The 21,960-nt window shown below is 45.0% G+C and overlaps 1 protein-coding gene across 4 annotated transcripts in view; it reads left to right on the top strand.

Annotated features, from left to right (window-relative positions):
- The first annotated feature begins 2,170 nt into the window (after positions 1 to 2,170).
- Positions 2,171 to 21,960, top strand: part of XIAP (X-linked inhibitor of apoptosis) — a 50,632-nt gene continuing 30,842 nt past the window's right edge. Inside the window, exons 1-2 of one of the 4 annotated variants that reach the window (XM_074391978.1) lie at positions 2,171 to 2,279; positions 2,543 to 2,668. The gene's annotated coding sequence lies outside the window, so the exon portion shown is untranslated. The other 3 variants (XM_010341719.2, XM_074391976.1, XM_074391977.1) reach the window with 3 other exon arrangements.

The following is a 21,960-nucleotide window of genomic DNA, read 5'->3' as shown; positions in this document are numbered from 1 at the left end:
CATAAATAAGCTTACAACATAGGTGAGACAAGGTGTGTACACAAGTGGCTATACTACATGGCACAAAGCACCGTGCCTCCATACTAGAGGCACAAATTTAAGTGCCAAGTATAATGAAAAAGTTCTGGAGATGGTGGCACAACAATGTGAGTGTACTTATTGCCAGTGAAAAATGGTTAAAAGGGTAAATTTTATTTATTTATTTTTTTAGATGGAATCTCACTCTGTTGTCCAGGCTGGAGTACAGTGGCATGATCTCGGCTCACTGCAGCCTCTGCCTCCCCGGTTCCAGCGATTCTTCAGCCTCAACCTCCCAAGTAGCTGGGATTACAGGCACGTGCCACCACACCACACCGGGCTAATTTTTTTTTTTTTTTGAGACAGAGTTTCGCTCTTGTTACCCAGGCTGGAGTGCAATGGCGCGATCTCGGCTCACTGCAACCTCCGCCTCCTGGGTTCAGGCAATTCTCCTGCCTCAGCCTCCTGAGTAGCTGGGATTACAGGCACGTGCCACCATGCCCAGCTAATTTTTTGTATTTTTAGTAGAGACGGGGTTTCACCATGTTGACCAGGATGGTCTCGATCTCTTGACTTCGTGATCCACCCGCCTCAGCCTCCCAAAGTGCTGGGATTACAGGCTTGAGCCACCGCGCCCGGCCACCGGGCTAATTTTTGTATTTTTAGTAGAGACTGGATTTCACCACGTTGGTCAGGCTGGACTCGAACTTCTGACCTCAGGTTATCCACCCACCTCGGCCTCCCAAAGTCCTAGGATTACAGGCGTGAGCCACCACGCCCAGTAGAAACAAAATTTTAGGTTATGTAAGTTTTACCAGAAGAAAAAAATAGTGCTTAAAAAAAAAAAGCAAAAACAAAAATTTGAGAAGTGCCACTAGAGTTCAGAGCATGAAGAGATTAACCTCAGCTAAGAAAATCAGAGAAGGCTTTGTGTACAGGCAGTCTTTCTTTCTTTTTTTTTCTGAGACGGAGTCTCGATCTGTGTCGCCCAGGCTGGAGTGCAGTGGTGCGATCTCGGCTCACTGCAACCTCTGCCTCCGGGGTTCAAGCGATTCTCCTGCCTCTTGAGTAGCTGGGACTACAGGCGTGCCCCACCACGCCAGGCTAATTTTTTAATTTTTAGTAGAGACGGCGGTTTCACCATGTTGGTCAGACTGGTCTCGAACCCCTGCAGTGATTACAGGCGTGAGCCACCACACCCAGCCATCGGCAGTCTTTTCTCGCAGACAGAGGGAGTAGTTTGAGCAAATTAGACTAAGGCAGGAAAACTGAGAATGGGCGGGGCACAAGGACTAGTTCTGATTTGTTAGAAGATAGGGTAGCGTGCCCAAGGGGAGAATAAACAGGAAACTAAGGAGTTTTAAGAAAATTATTTCCTCTCCTCCCTCCAAGTTCCCTAGTCGTGAAGGGAGTATCATAAGTATCTTGCATCACTTGATTTCATTTTAAATGAAATATTCAGAATCCATCATCTCACTATATTACCCTTTAAGATTCCATGTTTCTGAAACAAAAATTCCTATGTTGATCTGACAATCTTACAACGCATTTGAAATAAATCCAGGGTGGGACCAGCATTTTGTGTTCACAGACTTCCTGTGTTTCCTGTCCATCTGCTTTCTTTTTCCTCTATTAATTTTCCATTCACCTCCCAATCTTGACCCCCCCGCCATTCTCCCAGGGTCTCCCTTTCTCGTCATCCCTTTCATCCTTCCCTTCTTGGAAACAGATCCGATTCTAATCTCAGTTACTTTGTTTATTAGCCGCCGGATATTGGGATAGTTATCCCCTCTGGGCCTCGGTTTCTTTTGTAAAATTAAACCCCCCAAAACAGTGTTTATTTTACAGGGTTGTCAACATTACAACAAATAACAGGTTACATGCCTAATACAGTACCTGGTCTATAGTAAGAACTCAACATTTTTGCCCCTTCTCCCTCCTCTTTTCCGTCCTTTTACTCTCTTCCCCTGTTCCTCAACCCCAGAGCCCAACAGGTAAAAACCGTGGGAAAAACCGTCCTTGAGGCTAAAAGAAGAAACGCTGGAGCTAGGGGCGGAGACTACGAGGTGCTCACTGCGCATGTGCGCCCGCTAGGTCAGCTTCTGGGTTCCAGCTGGGACGCGGGGTGGGGGTGGGGCGCGCGTGGGGGTTACGAGGGCCTCATTTTTTCTTACTGCCCCCTTCCGGTTTGGGGAGGTGGTGGGACCTTGGCGGCGCCCGGAGCGGGTGCGGCACTCGTCGAGGGACGCGGGGCCCAAAAGGTAAGTTGGAAAATGGCGGAGGGGGGGAAGAAGGAGGGGCTTTGCAGGGCAGGAGGCTGACCTCCCGGCTGGGGGTGGGAAGGACACTGCCGTGGCCCAGTGGCGCTGCCCGGGCCGGGAGACTGACGGACCGCACCCGCTATCTTTTTGAGGGCCTGATGTGGACGCACTTCGGGTTTCGCGACTCCAGGTTTCTCCAGGGGATGGGCCGGCCAGTGGAGGCGCGTGAGGGAGACGAAGGGACTTCCGTTCCCTTCACCTAGGCTGGGGCCAGGCCGCAGAGCGGAGTTGGCGTTTCCAGATTGGGGCTTGGGCCGCGCCCCCTCCGGGACCCTCCCCTTGGACGGAGCCGATCGCCGCGGGCAGTTGGGGCCGGGTGTCCTGGCGCGGTGGGTACAGCTGTGTAGGCTTTCCCCTCCCCCGCTTTCCCTCCTACCTCTCCCCGTCCCTCCCCTCTCTTTTCCCCTCCACTCCCCTCGGGCCGGCGCTGTTGGGGAGGGCGGGAAGGCCGCGCCTGCCCGGCGGTGGTGGCCCGGCCTGGGCTGCTTGCCCGCGTTCTCCGGACTGTCGACGGAAGGCATGGGTGGGTGGGTGACCTCAGGCCCGCGGACTGCCTTCCTAAACCCTGTGACACCTAAGGTAAATTGAGGCAGAGAACTTTTTAAATATGATCAAAGGGATTTCCTCCCCATGTGATACCTGTGGCTTGTGTGGAGCAGGGTGGAGTGTGTCTCGAGGGGGCGTAAGAAACCGAAAGAAAAAGGGCCAAAAGCTTCCAGAAGAGGAAATTAGCTGTGATTCTTTCCAATCTGCTTTCCCAGTCACCTTTCCAGCATGTTCTGTAAAACAAAATGTCAGTTTGACTTAGTTTCATCGTTTTAACTCATACTTAAATTGTTTTCTTTTCGGGGAGGGAAGTGTTTCTTTTCAAACTAAGTAGTAGCTCTCTCCACCTCCAAAAAAGGAAAAATGTCAATCAAAGCTTTGTTAAAAAAAAAAACAACAAAAAACCAACTTTCAGATTTTAATAATCTACTACTTTGCTTTCAAATATAATTATGCCAATAGTTCTGTCACAACTATATTTTGATAGTTTGATGACTCACAGAAATTTACTCTTGGAAGACTGGAGGTTGCAGTGGTGTTTCTTTCTTGTTATCTTTTTTTTTCCCCATAATATTTAATACAGCTAGCGCAAGAGAACAATGTTACAGACGGCCATCTTAGAATTAAAACATTTTAGAGTTGGAAGGAATCTTAGTCAAACCCCTGTCCTTTTATAAAAGCAGAAAAAACTGCTTAGGAAGATTTCATGGCTTGCTTAAGACTATCCAACTAGTTAGATTAGAACCCATGTTATCTGGCTTCTTGCCCACCACTCTTTCTGCGCAGTTGCTCCATATCGCCTCCAGGCATGAAAATTAAATGTATTCAATTCAACACTCATTTCTGAAGAGTATAATACTTTGTACCAGTGACTGTGTCACCACTTTTCCATGTATTTCAATGTATTTAACATGCGTATGGAGTACTTGAGATTCCTCCCCACCCCCACATTGAAGAAGTGGCAACTGCCTAGATTTATACACACACCTTCACAGGTACATATGTATACTTGCATTTGCTCAGATAGTTTCTTGAAGGATACACAATAAAAAGGTTAACAGTAGTTATGGAGAAGAAGAGAGGTAGAATACTTTTTACTTTGCAGTAGTTTACATGACCTAATGTACTGTTTGAGTTTGTTGTAAACTAGTATTGATTTTTTTTTTTTGAGACAGAGTCTCATTCTGTCGCCCAGGCTGGAGTGCAGTGGCGTGATCTTGGCTCACTTCAACCTCCGCCTCCTGGGTTTAAGCAGTTTTCTGCCTCAGCCTCCTAAGTAGTTGTGATTACAGGTGCATGCCACCACGCCTGGCTAATTTTTGTATTTTTAGTAGAGACGGGGTTTCACCATTTGTCCAGGCTGGTTTTGAACTCCTGACCTCGTGATCCATCTGCCTTGGCCTCCCAAAATGCTAGGATTACAGGTGTGAGCTACTTCACCCGGCCTCTAGTATTGTTTTATACTTGAAAAGAAGTTTTAAAGTTCACACCCCCCACACAAATATATATATATATTTGCATAAGCAAGTATATACCAATGGTATGTGCACATTTATATACATATATGTACTTATACATAGCAGTGGTTTATACTGTAAAATCCAGTATGATTCCGGCCAACTCAGCTGACAAAGCAGGCCTCATTATTGGATGCTTATGTTTGTTTTTCTTGTATTGCTCTCTCCTAATGTAGATGGTAAAAGTAATATGTTACTAGTTGTATATTTTTAGAAATTGTCCTAAGTTTCATTATCAAATAATGTAGCAAAATTTAACACATTCAGAATATCAAATTTGAGTACTTGCTTCCGTAGCACACATACTAAAATTGTAACAATTCAAAGAAGATTAGCAGGCTCACTTTTTTTTTTTTTAATTGAGACAGAGTTTCACTCTGTCATCCAGGCTGGAGTGCAGTGACATGATCTTGGCTCACTGCAACCTCCGTCTCTCGGGTTCAAGCGATTCCCCTGCCTCAGCCTCCTGAGTAGCTGGGACTACAGGCGTGGGACAGCACACCTGACTAATTTTTTGTATTTTAGTAGACACGTATTTGTATTTAGTTTCATCATGTTGGTCAGGATGGTCTCAATTTCCTGACCTCTTGATCCACTCACCTCGGCCTTCCAAAGTGCTAGGATTATAGGTGTGAGACACCGTGCCCACCCCCCACATTTATTTATTTATTTATTTATTTATTTATTTATTTATTTATTTTTTAAAAGATGGGGTTTTACCATGATGGCCAGGCTGGTGAACTCCTGCCCTCAGGTGATCTGCCCACTTCAGCCTCCCAAAGTGCTAGGATTACATACAGGCGTGAGCCACCACACCCAGTCCCACACCCGGCCAATTTTTGCATTTTTTTTTTTTTTTTGAGACGGAGTTTCCCTCTTGTTACGAAGGCTGGAGTACAATGGCGCGATCTCAGTTCACCACAATCTCCGCCTCCTGGGTTCAGGCAATTCTCCTGCCTCCGCCTCCTGAGTAGCTGGGATTATAGGCACACGCCACCATGCCCAGCTAAATTTTTGTATTTTTTTTTTTGAGACAGAGTTTCGCTCTTGTTACCCAGGCTGGAGTGCAATGGCGCGATCTCGGCTCACCGCAACCTCCGCCTCCTGGGTTCAGGCAATTCTCCTGCCTCAGCCTCCTGAGAAGCTGGGATTACAGGCATGTACCACCATGCCCAGCTAATTTTTTGTATTTTTAGTAGAGACGGGGTTTCACCGTGTTGACCAGGTTGGTCTCGATCTCTCGACCTCGTGATCCACCCGCCTCGGCCTCCCAAAGTGCTGGGATTACAGGCTTGAGCCACCGCGCCCGGCCAATTTTTGTATTTTTTTAGTAGAGACGGGGTTTCACCATGTTGACCAGGTTGGTCTTGATCTCTTGATCTCGTGATCCACCCGCCTCGGCCTCCCAAAGTGCTGGGATTACAGGCTTGAGCCACCGCGCCCGGCAATTTTTGCATTTTTTAGTAGAGACTGAGTTTCACCATGTTGGCCAGGTTGATCTCGAACTCTTGACCTGAGGTGATCCACCTGCCTCAGCTTCCCAAAGGGCTGGGATTACAGGTATGAGCCACCTCGCCCAGCTGGTCCCCCTTTTATTTTATTTTATTTTCTGAGATGGAATTTTGCTCCTGTTGCTTAAGCTGGAGTGCAGTGGTTCGATCTGGGCTCACTGTAACCTCCACCTCCTGGGTTCAAGTGATTCTCCTGCCTCAGCCTCCTGAGTAGCTGGAATTACAGGCACCTGCCACCACACCTGACTAATTCAGTCCCCTTTTACCCCCGCCCTTTTTTTTTAATTTTTTTTTTTTTTTTTTTTTTTTTTTGAGACGGAGTTTCACTCTTGTTACCCAGGCTGGAGTGCAATGGCACGATCTCGGCTCACCGCAACCTCTGCCTCATAGGTTCAGGCAATTCTCCTGTCTCAGCCTCCTGAGTAGCTGGGATTACAGGCACGCACCACCATGCCCAGCTAATTTTTTGTATTTTTAGTAGAGACAGGGTTTCACCTTGTTGACCAAGATGGTCTTGATCTCTTGACCTTGTGATCCACCCGCTTCGGCCTCCCAAAGTGCTGGGATTACAGGCTTGAGCCACCGCGCCCGGCTACCCCCCTTTTTTTAATAAACAACAATAACAGCACAAATTTGACACTGGCCAGACACAGTGGCTCAGGCCTGTAATCCCAGCACTTGGAGAGGCTGAGGTGGGCGGATCACAAGGTCAAGAGATAGAGACCATCCTGGCCAATATGGTGAAACCCCATCTCTACTGAAAATACAAAAATTAGCTGGGCGTGGTGGTGTGTGCCTGTAATCCCAACTACTTGGGAGGAGAATTGCTTGAACCCAGAAGGCAGAAGTTGCATTGAGCTGAGATTGAGCACTGCATTCCAGCCTGGCCACAGAGCAAGACTTTGTCTCAAAAAAATAAATAATTATTATGTGTAGAAAAAAGGAATCAGAAAAAAAATAAAAAATAAAAAGACTAAAACAGTTTGCAGTGATTAGGAGTTCAGCTGTCTAGTTTTCATAAACAGACTCAAGAAAAATGAATTGCCCACTGTCATATATCAGATTATTGGCAAAGCCTGGACTAGAGTCTAAATTCTAGTCTAGTGGTCCTTGTACTATATCTGTAATTTTATTGCTTTCTAGTGCATTTGATGATTCTAACTAGGCTAACAAAGTGATGATGTCTAAAGGTTAGCCAAGACCATTTCAATAGGTAAGAATTACTATTTTTTTCTTTGGTTTTTATTTTATTTTGTCTTCCTTTTTATTTTCAGGAAGTGAGCAGTTTCTCAAAATTATTATAATTAATGGATCAGCTAATTTGTATAGTGCTTAAAATGTTTTAGTAACATAAATTTTACTAAATTCACTAATTTAATAAATAAATGTTCCCCTTTTATTTCATTGTAAACATTATTTTATTTAGTAAATCCTCTGTTTATATTGTAAATGCTTAGAGATACCAAATGTAAAATAATGATATTTCACTGTTTTTGTTTGGTCTAATATTTAAGTCTGGCGGCTAGTATTAGCAGAGGGCAAAACCTATAGTTTATGAAATAAACGTTCATTGAGCATCTAATATGTTCCAGGCATTGTAGTATGTGGTAGGATTCCAAAGATAAATATGGCAAAACAGATGCCTTTCTTCTTTTTCTTTTTTTTTTTTTTTGCTTTTTTTTTTGTTTTTATTTTGCTTTTTGTGTCTTTTGTTTGTTTTCCTATTGTTCTTTTGAGGCTGGGAGATTATCATGAGCTGTCAATTCTCAAGTTTTATCTGTGAGGTAATCTGGTAATAGTATTATGAAATGTAACCTGTTAGCACTATTAAAGGTCATTGTGTGAGTAGATATGAGGAGACAGAAACAGTAGTGATCAGATTAAAAATACTTTTGAATTTAGCAAATATTATTTCTGTATCTTAGAGGTCACATGGTATGATGTTTGTAAAGAGTCCTGGATTGGGTACCACAGTACCTAGATTATTGACTTTGTTTCCAATTAGCTGAGGGATTGTGCATCTCAGTGCCCATATTTCTTTGCATTTTCACGTTTTTGATATGTTATTTGATGTGTTGAATTCAAAATATAAAAAGGGTATTTTGAATATTTTATTTTGTTTATTTATTTTTGAGACATTGTCTCGTTCTGTCACCCAGGCTAGAGTTCAGAGGCATGATCCCAGTTCACTGCAATCTCCACCTCCTGGGTTCAAGTGATTCTGGTGACTCAGCCTCCTGAGTAGCTGGGATTACAGGTGTATGCTATCATGCCTGGCTATTTTTTTTTTTTTTAATTTTGTGTGTGTGTGTGTGTGTTCGTGTGTGTTCCAAGACAGACTCTTGCTCCGTTGCCCAGAGCTGGAGTGCAGTGGTGCAATCTCGGCTCACTGCAACCTCTGCCTCCCAAGTTCAAGCAATCCTGCCTCAGCCTCCCAAATAGGTGGGATTACAGGCGTGAGCCACCACACCTAGGCCGCGATGCCCAGCTAATTTTTGTACTTTTGGTAGAGATGGGGTTTCACCTGTTAGCCAGGCTGGTCCAAAGTGCTGGGATTACAGGTGTGAGCCACCACACCCAGCCTGAGTCTGTCTTTCTTTTCTTTTCTTTATTATTGTTATTAGACTAGTCAAGTGCAGTAGTGAGAAGGGGGGAAAGAGTAGAACAAGGAGTTCGATCTGTAACTGACTGTGAACAATCAATTGAGATAACTCACTACCTTCAGACCAGCCCTCTTTTTTTTTTTTTTTTTTTTTTTTTGAGACGGAGTTTCGCTCTTGTTACCCAGGCTGGAGTGCAATGGCGCGATCTCGGCTCACCGCAACCTCCGCCTCCTGGGCTCAGGCAATTCTCCTGCCTCAGCCTCCTGAGTAGCTGGGATTACAGGCACGCGCCACCATGCCCAGCTAATTTTTTGTATTTTTAGTAGAGACGGGGTTTCACCATGTCGACCAGGATGGTCTCGAACTCTCGACCTCGTGATCCACCTACCTCGGCCTCCCAAAGTGCTGGGATTACAGGCTTGAGCCACCGCGCCCGGCCAATTTTTTAGGCCTCAAAAGGGAAGGAAGCCTAACATTTTCTGCTGCCTCACTGAACTATCCCTCTGCCAATAATTCTTATAGTAATTTCCTTAGAGCTATATTGGTTATAATCGCTGGGTTTGAGTTTTGAGTGTCACTCACTGGCTGCATGCCTTTGATGAGTAACAAAACCACTGTTTCCTCTTTTTTTGTCTTTTTTCCCCTCCCCCACCACTGTTTCCTCATATTTCAGATGAGGCCTATGATATGTTATGTAGGTTAAATTAGATACCATATATGAAAACATTCTAAATTGTAAAGTACATTATATATGTTAGTTATTATAAAAGGTAACATTGTGAAAGAGAGGAGATAGACTATAGAATCACACACTCATGCTTAAATTTTGACCTTACGTTAAAATGAATACGATTGAATTTTTTTTTTTTTTTTTTTTTTGAGACAGTCTCATTCTTGCCCAGGCTGGAGTGCAGTGGCACGATCTTGGCTCACTGCAACCTCTGCCTCCCAGGTTCAAGTGATTCTCCTGCTTCAGCCTCCTAAGTAGCTGGGACTACAGGCGTGTGCCACCATGCCCGGCTAATTTTTTTGTATTTTTAGTAGAGACAGGGTTTCACCATGTTGGTGAGGCTGGTCTCAAACTCCTGACCTCAGATTATTTGCCCATTTCAGCCTCCCGAAGTGCTGGGATTACAGGCCTGAGCCGCTGTGTCTGGCCAAGATTGAAAATTTTTAGTTTCAATTCAGCATATTTAATAGAGAAAATCCTTACTTGTTGCTAAAATGGTGAGATGAAGGAAAATGAAAATTAGTTTATAGATAGCATTTGGTTACATGTGGACACTCATGAAATATATTGTATCATTTAAATTTGATTTGTAGTTACTTACTGTGGCATAGTTTACTTTGTGTCATTTAAAAAATTAAAACCTAGACAGAAGAGAAACCTACTACATGTTTGAATATAGATAGCACTGTAGCTTTCAGATAGAGCTAAATATTTTGACTGAAGAAAAAGAAATGATATGGGCTCTTATCAATAACTTGTTTGATCGGCCTGGGCAATATAGTGAGACCTTGTCTCTATAAAAATTTAAAAATTAGCAGAGTGTGCTGGCTCCTTCCTGTAGTCCAGCTCCTCAGGAGGCAGAGGTGGGAGGATTGCTTGAAACTGCAAAGCGGTGGGGCTTTAGTGAGCCGAGATTGTGACACTGCACTCCAATCTGGGCGATAGAGCAAGACCCTGTCTCAAAAAAGAAGAAGAAGAAGTTGTTTGAGTACTTGTTTGGGATCCCAGCATGTTCGTGGAACAGAATACTTCATTCTGAGGTGGGAAGATCACTTGAGGCCAGGAGTTTAAGACCAATTTGAAGGCCAGGCATAGTGGCTCACGCCTGTAATCCAAGCACTTTGGAGGCCAAGGCGGGTGGATCACCTGAGGTTGGGAGTTCAAGACCAGCCTGACCAACATGGTGAAACCCCATCTTAAAAAAATATATATATATATTTAAAAAAAAAAAAAAGATCATCACTTTGAGCAACATAGTGAGACCCTGTCTCTTTTTGTGTGTGCATGTGTGTGTGAGAGAGATGGAGTTTAATTCTTTCACCCAGGCTGACGGAGTGCAGTGGTGCGATCTGGGCTCACTGCAACCTTCAGCTCCCAGGTTCAAGCGATTCTCCTGCCTCAGCCTCCCAAGTAGCTGGCATTACAGGCATGTGTCACCACACCCAGCTAATTTTTTTTTGTGTGTGTGTGTATATATATGTGTGTGTGTGTGTGTGTGTGTGTGTGTGTATGTGTGTGTGTGTATGTATATATATATGTATATATATATGAGAGAGGGGAAATTTCACTCTTCTTACCCAGGCTGGAGTGCAATTGTGTGGTCCTGGGTCACTGCACCTCCACCTCCCGGGTTCCAGTGATTGTCCTGCCTCAGCCTCCCAAGTAGCTGGGATTACAGGTACATGCCACCATGCCTAGCTAATTTTTATATTTTTAGTAGAGACGAGGTTTCGCCAGGTTGTCCAGGCTGATCTCGAACCCCTGACTTCAGGTGATCTGTCCGCCTCGGCCTCCCAAAGTGCTGGGATTATAGGCATGAGCCACTGCACCTGGCCAACTTATTGTTAACTTGAATTGAAGACTCAGCCCGGCGTGGTAGCTCATGCCTGTAATCCTAGCACTTTCGGAGGCCGAGGTGGGTGGATCACCTGAGGTCAGGAGTTCAAAACCAGCCTGGCCATCATGGTGAAACCCCATCTTAAAAAAAAAAAAGAAGCCGGGCGCAGTGGCTCACGCCTGTAATCCCAGCACTTTGGGAGGCCGAGGGGGGTGGATCACAAGGTCAAGAGATCGAGACCATCCTGGTCAACAAGTGAAACCCCGTCTCTACTAAAAGTACAAAAAATTAGCTGGGTATGGTGGCGTGTGCCTGTAATCCCAACTACTCAGGAGGCTGAGGCAGGAGAATTGCCTGAACCCAGGAGGCGGAGGTTGCGGTGAGCCGAGATCGCGCCATTGCACTCCAGCCTGGGTAACAAGAGTGAAACACCGTCTCAGAAAAAAAAAAAAAAAAAAAGAGAAAAAGAAAAGGACTTACTAAGTGAGACACTAGTGTGCCAAAAATGGAAGGAAAAAAAGGCCTTTTTGTGGTAAAACTTTTCTGAGTGATATCTATCTTTGGAGTTATGAACTGTTCATTCACTGCTTTGTAAAAATTAGCAATGACTTTGGGGCCGGGTGAGAAGAAAGAAGTCTCTATGAACTTTGGGCAAAAACTTCCCTAAAATAATTTTTTAAAAAAGAACAGGCTCAAGCCGGGTGCAGTGGCTCACGCCTGTAATCCCAGCACTTTGGGAGGCCGAGGTGGGTGGATCACGAGGTCAAGAGATCGAGACCATCCTGGTCAACATGGTGAAACCCTGTGTCTACTAAAAAAATACAAAAAATTAGCTGGGCATAGTGGCGCATGCCTGTAATCCCAGCTACTTAGGAGGCTGAGGCAGAATTGCCTGAACCCAGGAGGCGGAGGTTGTGGTGAGCCGAGATTGCACCATTGCACTCCAGCCTGGGTAACAAGAGGGAAACTCCGTCTCAAAAAAAAAAGAAGAAAAGGCTCGCCAGGCACGGTGGCTCACTCCTATAATCCAAGCACTTTGGAGGCCAAGGCGGGCAGATCACCTGAGGTTGGGAGTTCAAGACCAGCCTGACCAACATGGTGAAACCCTGTCTTAAAAAAATAAAAAAATAAAAAATAAATAAATAAATAAAAAGAACAGGCTCAGAATCAAGTATACTAAAAAGTATAATCATTATATTTTGTAGACATTCACGAACAAAAATTATTCACAGTAACTATGTCTTGCTGGACAGGGTAATAGAAATCATTCTTTTACTTTACAGATAAAGAAACTAATCAGTCTGGGAAACACAGGAAGACCCAGTCTCTATTTAAAAAAAAAAAAAAGGCCAGGTATGGTGGCTCAACGCTTGTAATTCCAGCACTTTGGGAGGCCGAGGTGGGTAGATCACCTGAGATTGGGAGTTCAAGACCAGCCTGACCAACATGGAAAAACGCTGTGTCTACTAAAAATACAAAATTAGCTGGGCATGGTGACGCATGCCTGTAATCCCAGCTACTCGGGAGGCTGAGGCAGGAGAATCGCTTGAACCCAGGAGGCGGAAGTTGCAGTGAGTTGAGATTGTGCTACTGCACTCCAGCCTAGCTGACAGAGTGAGAGTCTGTCTGAAAAATAAACAAAAACTGATGAGCAACAGTGTTCACATTGATTTATAAATTCTTCGTGGGTTGATCAGAGGCAGTTACCTAAGTAACAAGCTGGCATTCGCAGGATAGGTAAAAAGATAAGAACCAAAGAACATATCTTTCCCTTTCTAAGTCATACAAATTACTTTCTGTGAATGAAAAGCCAAAACTTTGAATTACCAGGCTCTGCTATTGATAGTTTACTTGGCCAATATATTCACAGATGGAGGAAGCATTGTCATATGGCAAATAGCGAGATAACACTCGTAGTCTGGTGGGCAGGATTGTACAAGGGTGCCTAACTAATCAGAGTTCAACTGCTTGTTTCTTTTTTCCTTTTTCTTTCTTTTTCTTTTTTTTTTTTTTTTTCCTTGAGATGGAGTTTCGCTCTTGTTGCCCAGGCTGGAGTGCAATGGCTCTATCTCAGCTCAGTGCAACCTCTGCCTCCCGGGTTCAAGCAATTCTCCTGCCTCAGCCTCCCGAGTAGCTGGGACTACAGGTGTGCCGCCACACCCAGCTAATTTTTGTATTTTTAGTAGAGACGGGCTTTCACTCCAGCCTGGGTAACAAGAGTGAAACTCCGTCTCAAAAAAAATAATAATGAAATGATTGGGGATTTTCTTTTTTTTTTGAGATGGAGTCTCACTCTGGCACCCAGGCTGGAGTGCAGTGACATGATCTTGGCTCACTTGCAATCTTTGCCTCCCAGGTTCAAGCAGATTCTCCTGCCTCAGCTTCCCGAGTGGCTGGGGTTACAGGCGCATGTCAACACAACTGACTAATTTTTGTATTTTTACTAGAGATGGTGTTTCACCATGTTGGCCAGGCTGGTCTTGAACTCCCGAACTTAAGCAATGTGCCTGTCTCAGCCTCCCAAAGTGCTGGGTTTACAAGCATGAGCCACTGCACCCAGCCTTCTTAAAGATTTATAAGTGTATTCATAGTACTGTTTTTTTTCTTTTTTGGGACAGTGTCTCGCTTTGTTGCCCAGGCTGGAGTGCAGTGGCACAATCTTGGCTCACTGCAGCCTCCACCTCCCCGGTTCAAGTGATTTTCCTGACTCAGCCTTTTGAGTAGCTGGGATTACAGGTGCCTGCCACCATGCCCAGCTAATTTTTGTAGAGATGGGGTTTCACCAGGTTGGCAAGATTGGTCTCGAGCTTCTGACCTAAAGTGATCCGCCCGCCTCGGCCTCCCATTTTTTGAGTCTTGATCTTTTGCCAGGCTGGAGTAAAGTGTTGAGATCTTGGCTCACTGCAACCTCCACCTCCTGGGTTCAAGCAATTCTCCTGCCTCAGCCTCCCAAGTAGCTGGGACTACAGGCATGCATCACCATCACCATGCCCAGCTAATTTTTTATTTTTTGTAGAGACAGGGTTTCACCATGTTGGCCAGGATGGTATCGATCTCTTGACTTCATGATCTGCCCGCCTTGGACTCCCAAAGTGCTGGGATTACAGGTGTGAGCCACCGTGCCCGGCTTTTTATTTATTTATTTATTTAGGACATTTCAGTGCTAAGAATCTTTTTTTTTTTTTTGAAACAGAATCTCTCTTTAACCCCAGGCTGGAGTTCAATGGTGCAATTTTGGCTCACTGTAACCTCCGCTTCCCGGGTTGAAATAATTCTCCAGCCTCAGCCTCCCCTGAGTAGCTGGGATTATAGGCACCTGCCTCCATGCTGGGCTAATTTTCGTATATTTAGGAGAGGTGGGGTTTCGCCATGTTGGTGAGGCTGGTCTTGAACTCCTGACCTCAGGTGATCTGCCCACCTTGGTCTCCCAGAGTGCTGGGATTACAGGTGTGAGTCACTGCACCCAGCTGCTTTTTTTTCTTTTTTTTTAAAGACAGTGTTTTGATTTGTTGTGCAGGCTGGAGTACAGTGATGCCGTCACAGCTTACTGTAACCTGGAATTCCTTGGCTTCACCCAGGTTGGTCTTGAACTCCTGGGCTCAAGTGATTCTTCCTGCCTTGGCCTCCCAAAGTATTTGGATTACAGACATGAGCCACCATGCTGCTTTTTTTTCCCAGCTACTTTAGTCAAATGCTTCTTTTTTTTTTTTTTTTTTTTTTTTTCTGCAATAAAGAGACATCCTCAGGAAAAAATGCTTCTTCTTAAGACTATTACTAATCAAAAACAAGATAGAGTAAATGGAGGTAGTGATAGGACATTGTCTGGTTTGATGCCATCTGTTACTCGTGAGAAAAGCAAATATTACATAAGTAGGTTTAGATAGAAGGTCATTCACTCCAACATTGTTCATAATAGTAAAATACTGGTCAAACATAGTGGTTCCACGCTTGTAATCACAATATTTCGGGAGGCCAAGTCAGGAGTATCGCTTGAGTCCAGGAATTCCAGACCAGCTTGGACAACATAGAGAGACCACATCTCTATGAAAACATTTTTAAATTAGCAGGGCATGGTAGTAGTCCTAGCTACTCAGGAGACTGAGGTGGGAGGATTGCTTCAGCCCAGGAGGTCGAGGTTACAGTGAGCTATGATCACACCACTGCACTCCAACTCGGGCAACAGAGTAAGGCCTTGTTTTTTAAAAAATATTTTTTTTAAATTAGAAGGAAAATATTATGCGTAAACTCTATCTGTCAGTGGCAAATACCACATATTTCTATCAGTGTTAGGCAGTGGTCCTAGAATAATCCCATTAAAGGAAATTCAAAATCGTTTTATAAAAAAGTACACAGGTTTGTTCCATGTGTAAAAATCTTTTTTTTCTTTTTGAGACGGAGTTTCGCTCTTGTTACCCAGGCTGGAGTGCAATGGCGTGATCTCGGCTCACCGCAACCTCCGCCTCCTGGGTTCAGGCAATTCTCCTGCCTCAGCCTCCTAAGTAGCTGGGATTACAGGCACGCGCCACCATGCCCAGCTAATTTTTTGTATTTTTAGTAGAGACAGGGTTTCACCATGTTGACCAGGATGGTCTCGATCTCTCGACCTCGTGATCCACCCGCCTCGGCCTCCCAAAGTGCTGGGATTACAGGCTTGAGCCACCGCGCCCGGCCTTAAAAATCTTTTAATCTTGGTACATTTTGTTTTGAAAACATTCACACTACTTGAATACATTAAAAGAGTACAAAAACATTCCAGTGTACATGTAGATACACAAAACAACAGGAATGCTTTCTAGTGAAATTAGGAGTAAATACAAGAATGTTAAAGGAGAGAGTCTCATATTACCAAAGTCACTGACATCGACTTTTTTTTTTTTTTGAGACGGAGTTTCGCTCTTGTTACCCAGGCTGGAGTGCAATGGCGCGATCTCGGCTCACCGCAACCTCCGCCTCCTGGGTTCAGGCAATTCTCCTGCCTCAGCCTCCTGAGTAGCTGGGATTACAGGCATGCACCACCATGCCCAGCTAATTTTTTGTATTTTTAGTAGAGACGGGGTTTCACCATGTTGACCAGGATGGTCTCGATCTCTTGACCTCGTGATCCACCTGCCTCGGCCTCCCAAAGTGCTGGGATTACAGGCTTGAGCCACCGCACCCGGCCTTTTTTTTTTTTTTTTTGAGACGGAGTTTCGCTCTTGTTACCCAGGCTGGAGTGCAATGGCGCGATCTCGGCTTACCGCAACCTCCGCCTCCTGGGCTCAGGCAATTCTCCTGCCTCAGCCTCCTGAGTAGCTGGGATTACAGGCACGTGCCACCATGCCCAGCTAATTTTTTGTATCTTTAGTAGAGACGGGGTTTCACCATGTTGACCAGGATGGTCTCGATCCCTCGACCTCATGATCCACCCGCCTCAGCCTCCCAAAGTGCTGGGATTACAGGCTTGAGCCACCGCGCCCGGCTTTTTTTTTTTTTTTTTTTTTTTTTTTTTTTTTAAGAGGATCGCTTGACCTCGTGATCCACTCATCTCCGCCTCCCAAAGTGCTAGGATTACAGGCGTGAGCCACCGCGCCAGGCCAACTTTATTTATTTATTTTTTTGAGACAGAGTCTCAATCTGTCACCCAGGCTGGAGTGCAGAGGTACAGTCTCAGCTCACTGCAACCCCTGCCTCCCAGGTTCAAGTAATTCTCATGCCTCAGCCTCCCAAGTAGCTGGGATTACAGGCATGCACCACCATGCCTGACTAATTTTTGTATTTTTAGTAGAGATGGGTTTTTCGCCATGTTGGCCAGGCTGGTTTCAAACTCCTGATCTCAAGTGATCTGGCTACGTTAGCCTCCCAAAATGCTGGGATTACAGGCTTGAGCTACCACGCCTGGCCATTAACTGCTTTTCACAACATAAATTATACCTGTTTGAAATAGGAGAGGGAGAGGTTAAGAAAGCAAGAGAAGGCCAGGCGCGGTGGCTTATGTCTGTAATCCCAGCACTTTGGGAGGCCGAAGTGGGCAGATCACGAGGTCAAGAGATCGAGACCCTCCTGGCCAACATGGTAAAACCCTGTCTCTATTAAGAAAACCAAATGAAAAAAAATTATACCTGTTTGGAATTAGTTTTTAAATATATAAGCTATAGGATGGAAAAACAACAATGTGAACAACTGTCACAGAATTTTGTAATTCAGGAACATAGCTTCAGGTGCGTCATAACATGGAAAGCAATTCCTAAAAATAGTAATTGGTTTTTAATTTCTTTTTTTTTTTTTTGAGACGGAGTTCCGCTCTTGTTACCCAGGCTGGAGTGCAATGGCGCAATCTTGGCTCACCGCAACCTCCGCCTCCTGGGTTTAAGCAATTCTCCTGCCTCAGCCTCCTGAGTATCTGGGATTACAGGCACCCGCCACCATGCCCAGCTAATTTTTTGTATTTTTAGTAGAGACGGGGTTTCACTATGTTGACCAGGATGGTTTCGATCTCTTGACCTTGTGATCCACCCGCTTCGGCCTCCCAAGGTGCTGGGATTACAGGCTTGAGCCACTGCGCCCGGCTGGTTTTTGTTTTCTTTTTCTTTTTTTTTTTTTTTTTTGAGACTTTTTTTTTTGAGACGGAGTTTCGCTCTCCTTAGCCAGGCTGGAGTGCAATGGTACGATCTCGGCTCACCGCAAACTCCTCCTCCTGGGTTCAGGCAATTCTCCTGTCTCAGCCTCCTGAGTAGCTGGGATTACAGGCACGCACAACCATGCCCAGCTAATTTTTTGTATTTTTAGTAGAGACGGGGTTTCACCATGTTGACCAGGATGGTCTCGATCTCTTGTCCTCGTGATCCACCCGCCTCGGCCTCCCAAAGTGCTGGGATTACAGGCTTGAGCCACCGTGCCCGTCCTGGTTTTTGTTTTCTTAAAGACGGGGTTTCACCATGTTGGTCAGGCTGGTCTTGAACTCCCGACCTCAGATGATCTGCCCGCCTTCGCCTCCAAAGTGCTTGGATTACAGGCGTGAGCCACCACGCCCAGCCAAAAGCACATAATTTCATTAACAAAAGCCCCTTGATTTTAGACTTAAAGTCACTTCTGATCCACCAAAGTTTATATGAACAGTAATCAAAGTACTGTTTTATTTTATTTTTTTAAAAAATAAGACAGGGTTTCACCATGTTGGTCAGGCTGGTCTTGAACTCCCGACCTCAGGTGATCTGCCCGCCTTGGTGTCCAAAGTGCTTGGATTACAGGCGTGAGCCACCATGCCCGGCCTCAAAGTACTATTTTAATAATATTTTGACAGCTTTATTAATATATATACCATAAGATCCCTTTAAAGTATATAGTTTAGCCAGGCGTGGTGGCTCATGCTTATAATCCCAGCACTTTGGGAGGCTGAGAAGGGTGGATCACCTGAGGTCGGGAGTTCGAGACCAGCCTGACCAACGTGGTAAAACCCTGTCTCAAAAAAAAAAAAAAAATATATATATATATATAGTTTAGTGGCTTTTAGTGTATGCAGAGTTGTGCAACTATCACCACAATTTAATTTTAGAATATTTTCATTACTCCAGAAACAAACCCAGTAACCATTTATAGTCACTTCCTATTTCCCCCTCCCCAGCCCTAGGCAACCACTAATCTACTTTCTGTTTCTATTTATTTTTTTTATTTTTATTTTTATTTTTTTTGAGATGGAGTTTCGCTCTTGTTACCCAGGCTGGAGTGCAATGGCGCGATCTCGGCTCACCACAACCTCCACCTCCTGGGTTCAGGCAATTCTCCTGCCTCAGCCTCCTGAGTAGCTGGGATTACAGGCACGTGCCACCATGCCCAGCTAATTTTTTGTATTTTTAGTAGAGACGGGGTTTCACCATGTTGACCAGGATGGTCTGGATCTCTCGACCTCGTGATCCACCCGCCTCAGCCTCCCAAAGTGCTGGGATTACAGGCTTGAGCCACCGTGCCCGGCCTCTATTTATTTTAATAAGCTTTCAAACTTGTAATATTGTTCTCATGCCTATTCTAGGTCATTGGCTCAGAGGTTTAAAAGCTCTTAAAACTACCCAAATTTACAAGTCCTGTGACATCCTCACTCAGAAAACATTCAAATGATGGTTTCATAATGTTATGATTGTTGCATCTTCTAAGAGTCTTTGATCTGGAGCATGTGTTTCAAATTCTATGTTTGCACCACTGCTAAACTCACTTAATTAGAAGTAAAATCATTCTGTCGAGACTCAAAACTGAGTTTGTTCTGTTTGTGTTAACGATTCCAGGCTTTTGATAGTAGGAATGGCTTTAGCAGTCTTCTGTGGTATACCATTATCTTAAATAATGATGTCATCCTCCTCACTGTCTTCATTCTTTGGCTCAAAATTTGGTTCAATCTGCTGTGGATAGGGAAGAAACCTATTATCAGCAGATTGGCTGGAGCTACCAGAAATCTGACTGTTCCCAGCAACATTATTCTCCTGCTTTGCCGGTCTCACTGTTAGGATGAGATTGCTGGGCATGGTGGCACATGCCTGTAATCCCAGCTACTCGGGAGGCTGAGGCAGGAGAATTGCCTGAACCCGGGAGGCGGAGGTTGCGGTGAGCCGAGATCGCGCCATTGCACTCCAGCCTGGGTAACAAGAGCGAAACTCTGTCTCAAAAAAAAAAAAAAAAAAAAAGATGAGATTGCTGTTGTTTGCAATCATCATGTCTTGTTTACTTGATTGAGACACTTCCCTGAACCTTACGTACTATCAGCTTCTAAAAACTTCATCATTAACAGTTCATAGTTCTGAGCTGTGAGCCAGGTCTGGAACAAGCGAGGATATAAATGATCCCTGGGATGCTCTCTAAGTCATGGGGGGGTCTTCCTTAGGCCGAAACTATGCTGGATATAGAGTCCTAGGAGATGCTGAGTTCCTGAGAGAACATCCACATCTATGATAGAAGACACAGGTCTGAAGTCTTGTGGCATAGCAGTGACTGGATATAGTCTTTTTCTGTGGTTGACAAAACATAGTGCATCAGTTACAACATCTTCTCTATTAGCATGTCTGTACCAAAGGTAATAATGCCTACTCCTTCCTTCTTTTGTATAAAAATCCTAAGCAGTGGGTTGGCTGTTAAAATAGCTTTGTGATAACCATCATCATCATTTATAGGTTGTACATCTCCCCAAACATCTGTGTAGCCTACTAAAATGTCAACATTAGGTATCTTATGAATATATTACAGTAATCCATAAAACTTCCTAAATTTCCAGGTTTGGCTCTTTCTAATGAAAATCAACTAAATTCAGCACCAAACCTGCTCCTCCCCCGGGATACCCTGCAGCTGCTGCTCACCACTGCCACTGACCACAGCAGCCATGGTTCATGCAGAGCATGGGGCTACCCCACCAGTAGGCGGGGGCGGGGAGTAGGTTGGTGCATGTGCACTGCGCCCAGGCACCCACAACCTGAGATGTACCTTGTGGAGACAGCTTGGGTTTGTGTGTTTTGAGATAGGTGGGAACACTGCTCCCTCCCTGTGAGCCTTGACTGCTGTGCACCTCCGTGTTCTTCACAGCCTACCCTCTACCAGGACCCGGTGCCTGACCCTGGCGAGCAGCACCAACTTGAGAGATTTTTTTTTTTTTTTTTGAGACAGGGTCTCCCTCTGTTGCCTAGGCTAGAGTACAGTGGTGCGATCTCAGCTCACTGTAACCTTCACCTCCAGGGCTCAAGCAATTCTCCTACCTCAGCCTCCCAAGTAGCTGGGACTACAGGTGTGAGCCACCACACCCAACTAATTTTTGGATGTTTTTGTAGAAATGGGGTTTCGCCATGTTGGCCAGGTTGGTCTCAAACTCCTGAGCTCAGGCTATCTGCCATCCTTGGCCTCCCAAAGTGCTAGGATAACAGCCACCTCGCCTGACCAACTTGAGGGATTTTAAGTGACAATATTATTAAAGACATTCTGGAGAAAAAGATCACTTATAATCATGTCACCTTAACATTTTTCTGATTTTTTTTTTTTTTTTTTTTTGAGACGGAGTTTCGCTCTTGTTACCCAGGCTGGAGTGCAATGGCGCCATCTCGGCTCACCGCAACCTCCGCCTCCTGGGTTCAGGCAATTCTCCTGCCTCAGCCTCCTGAGTAGCTGGGATTACAGGCACACGCCACCATGCCCAGCTAATTTTTTGTATTTTTAGTAGAGACGGGGTTTCACCATGTTGACAAGGATGGTCTCGATCTCTTGACCTTGTGATCCACCCGCCTCAGCCTCCCAAAGTGCTGGGATTACAGGCTTGAGCCACCGCGCCCGGCTTTTTTTTTTTTTTTTTTTGAGACGGAGTTTCGCTCTTGTTACCCAGGCTGGAGTGCAATGGCGCGATCTCGGCTCACCGCAACCTCCGCCTCCCGGGCTCAGGCAATTCTCCTGCCTCAGCCTCCTAAGTAGCTGGGATTACAGGCACGCGCCACCACGCCCAGCTAGTTTTTTGTATTTTTTTAGTAGAGACGGGGTTTCGCCATGTTGACCAGGATGGTCTAGATCTCTCGACCTCGTGATCCACCCGCCTCGGCCTCCCAAAGTGCTGGGATTACAGGTTTGAGCCACCGCGCCCGGCCTTGATTTATTTAATATTACTTTCTGAGTCTTGTCTGTAAGTATACATTTTCACACAGTGGCAGTCTGGTGTGCATTCTACCTTATTTCCTTTTCCCCATTAAAATAACCTTTAGTCTACATATTTGAAAACCTTAATAATAAGAAAAGCAGCTGGGCATGATGGCTTACTCCTGTATTCCCAGCACTTTGGGAGGCTGAGTCAGGCGCATCACCTGAGGTCAGTAGTTCAAAACTAGCCTGGCCAATGTGTTGAAACCCTGTCTCTACTAAAAATATAAAAATTAGCTGGGCGT

This window comes from Saimiri boliviensis, chromosome X (genome assembly GCF_048565385.1).
Source record: "Saimiri boliviensis isolate mSaiBol1 chromosome X, mSaiBol1.pri, whole genome shotgun sequence".
NCBI classification, from domain to species: Eukaryota; Metazoa; Chordata; class Mammalia; order Primates; family Cebidae; genus Saimiri; species Saimiri boliviensis.
This window is presented reverse-complemented; position numbering and strand designations above follow the sequence as displayed.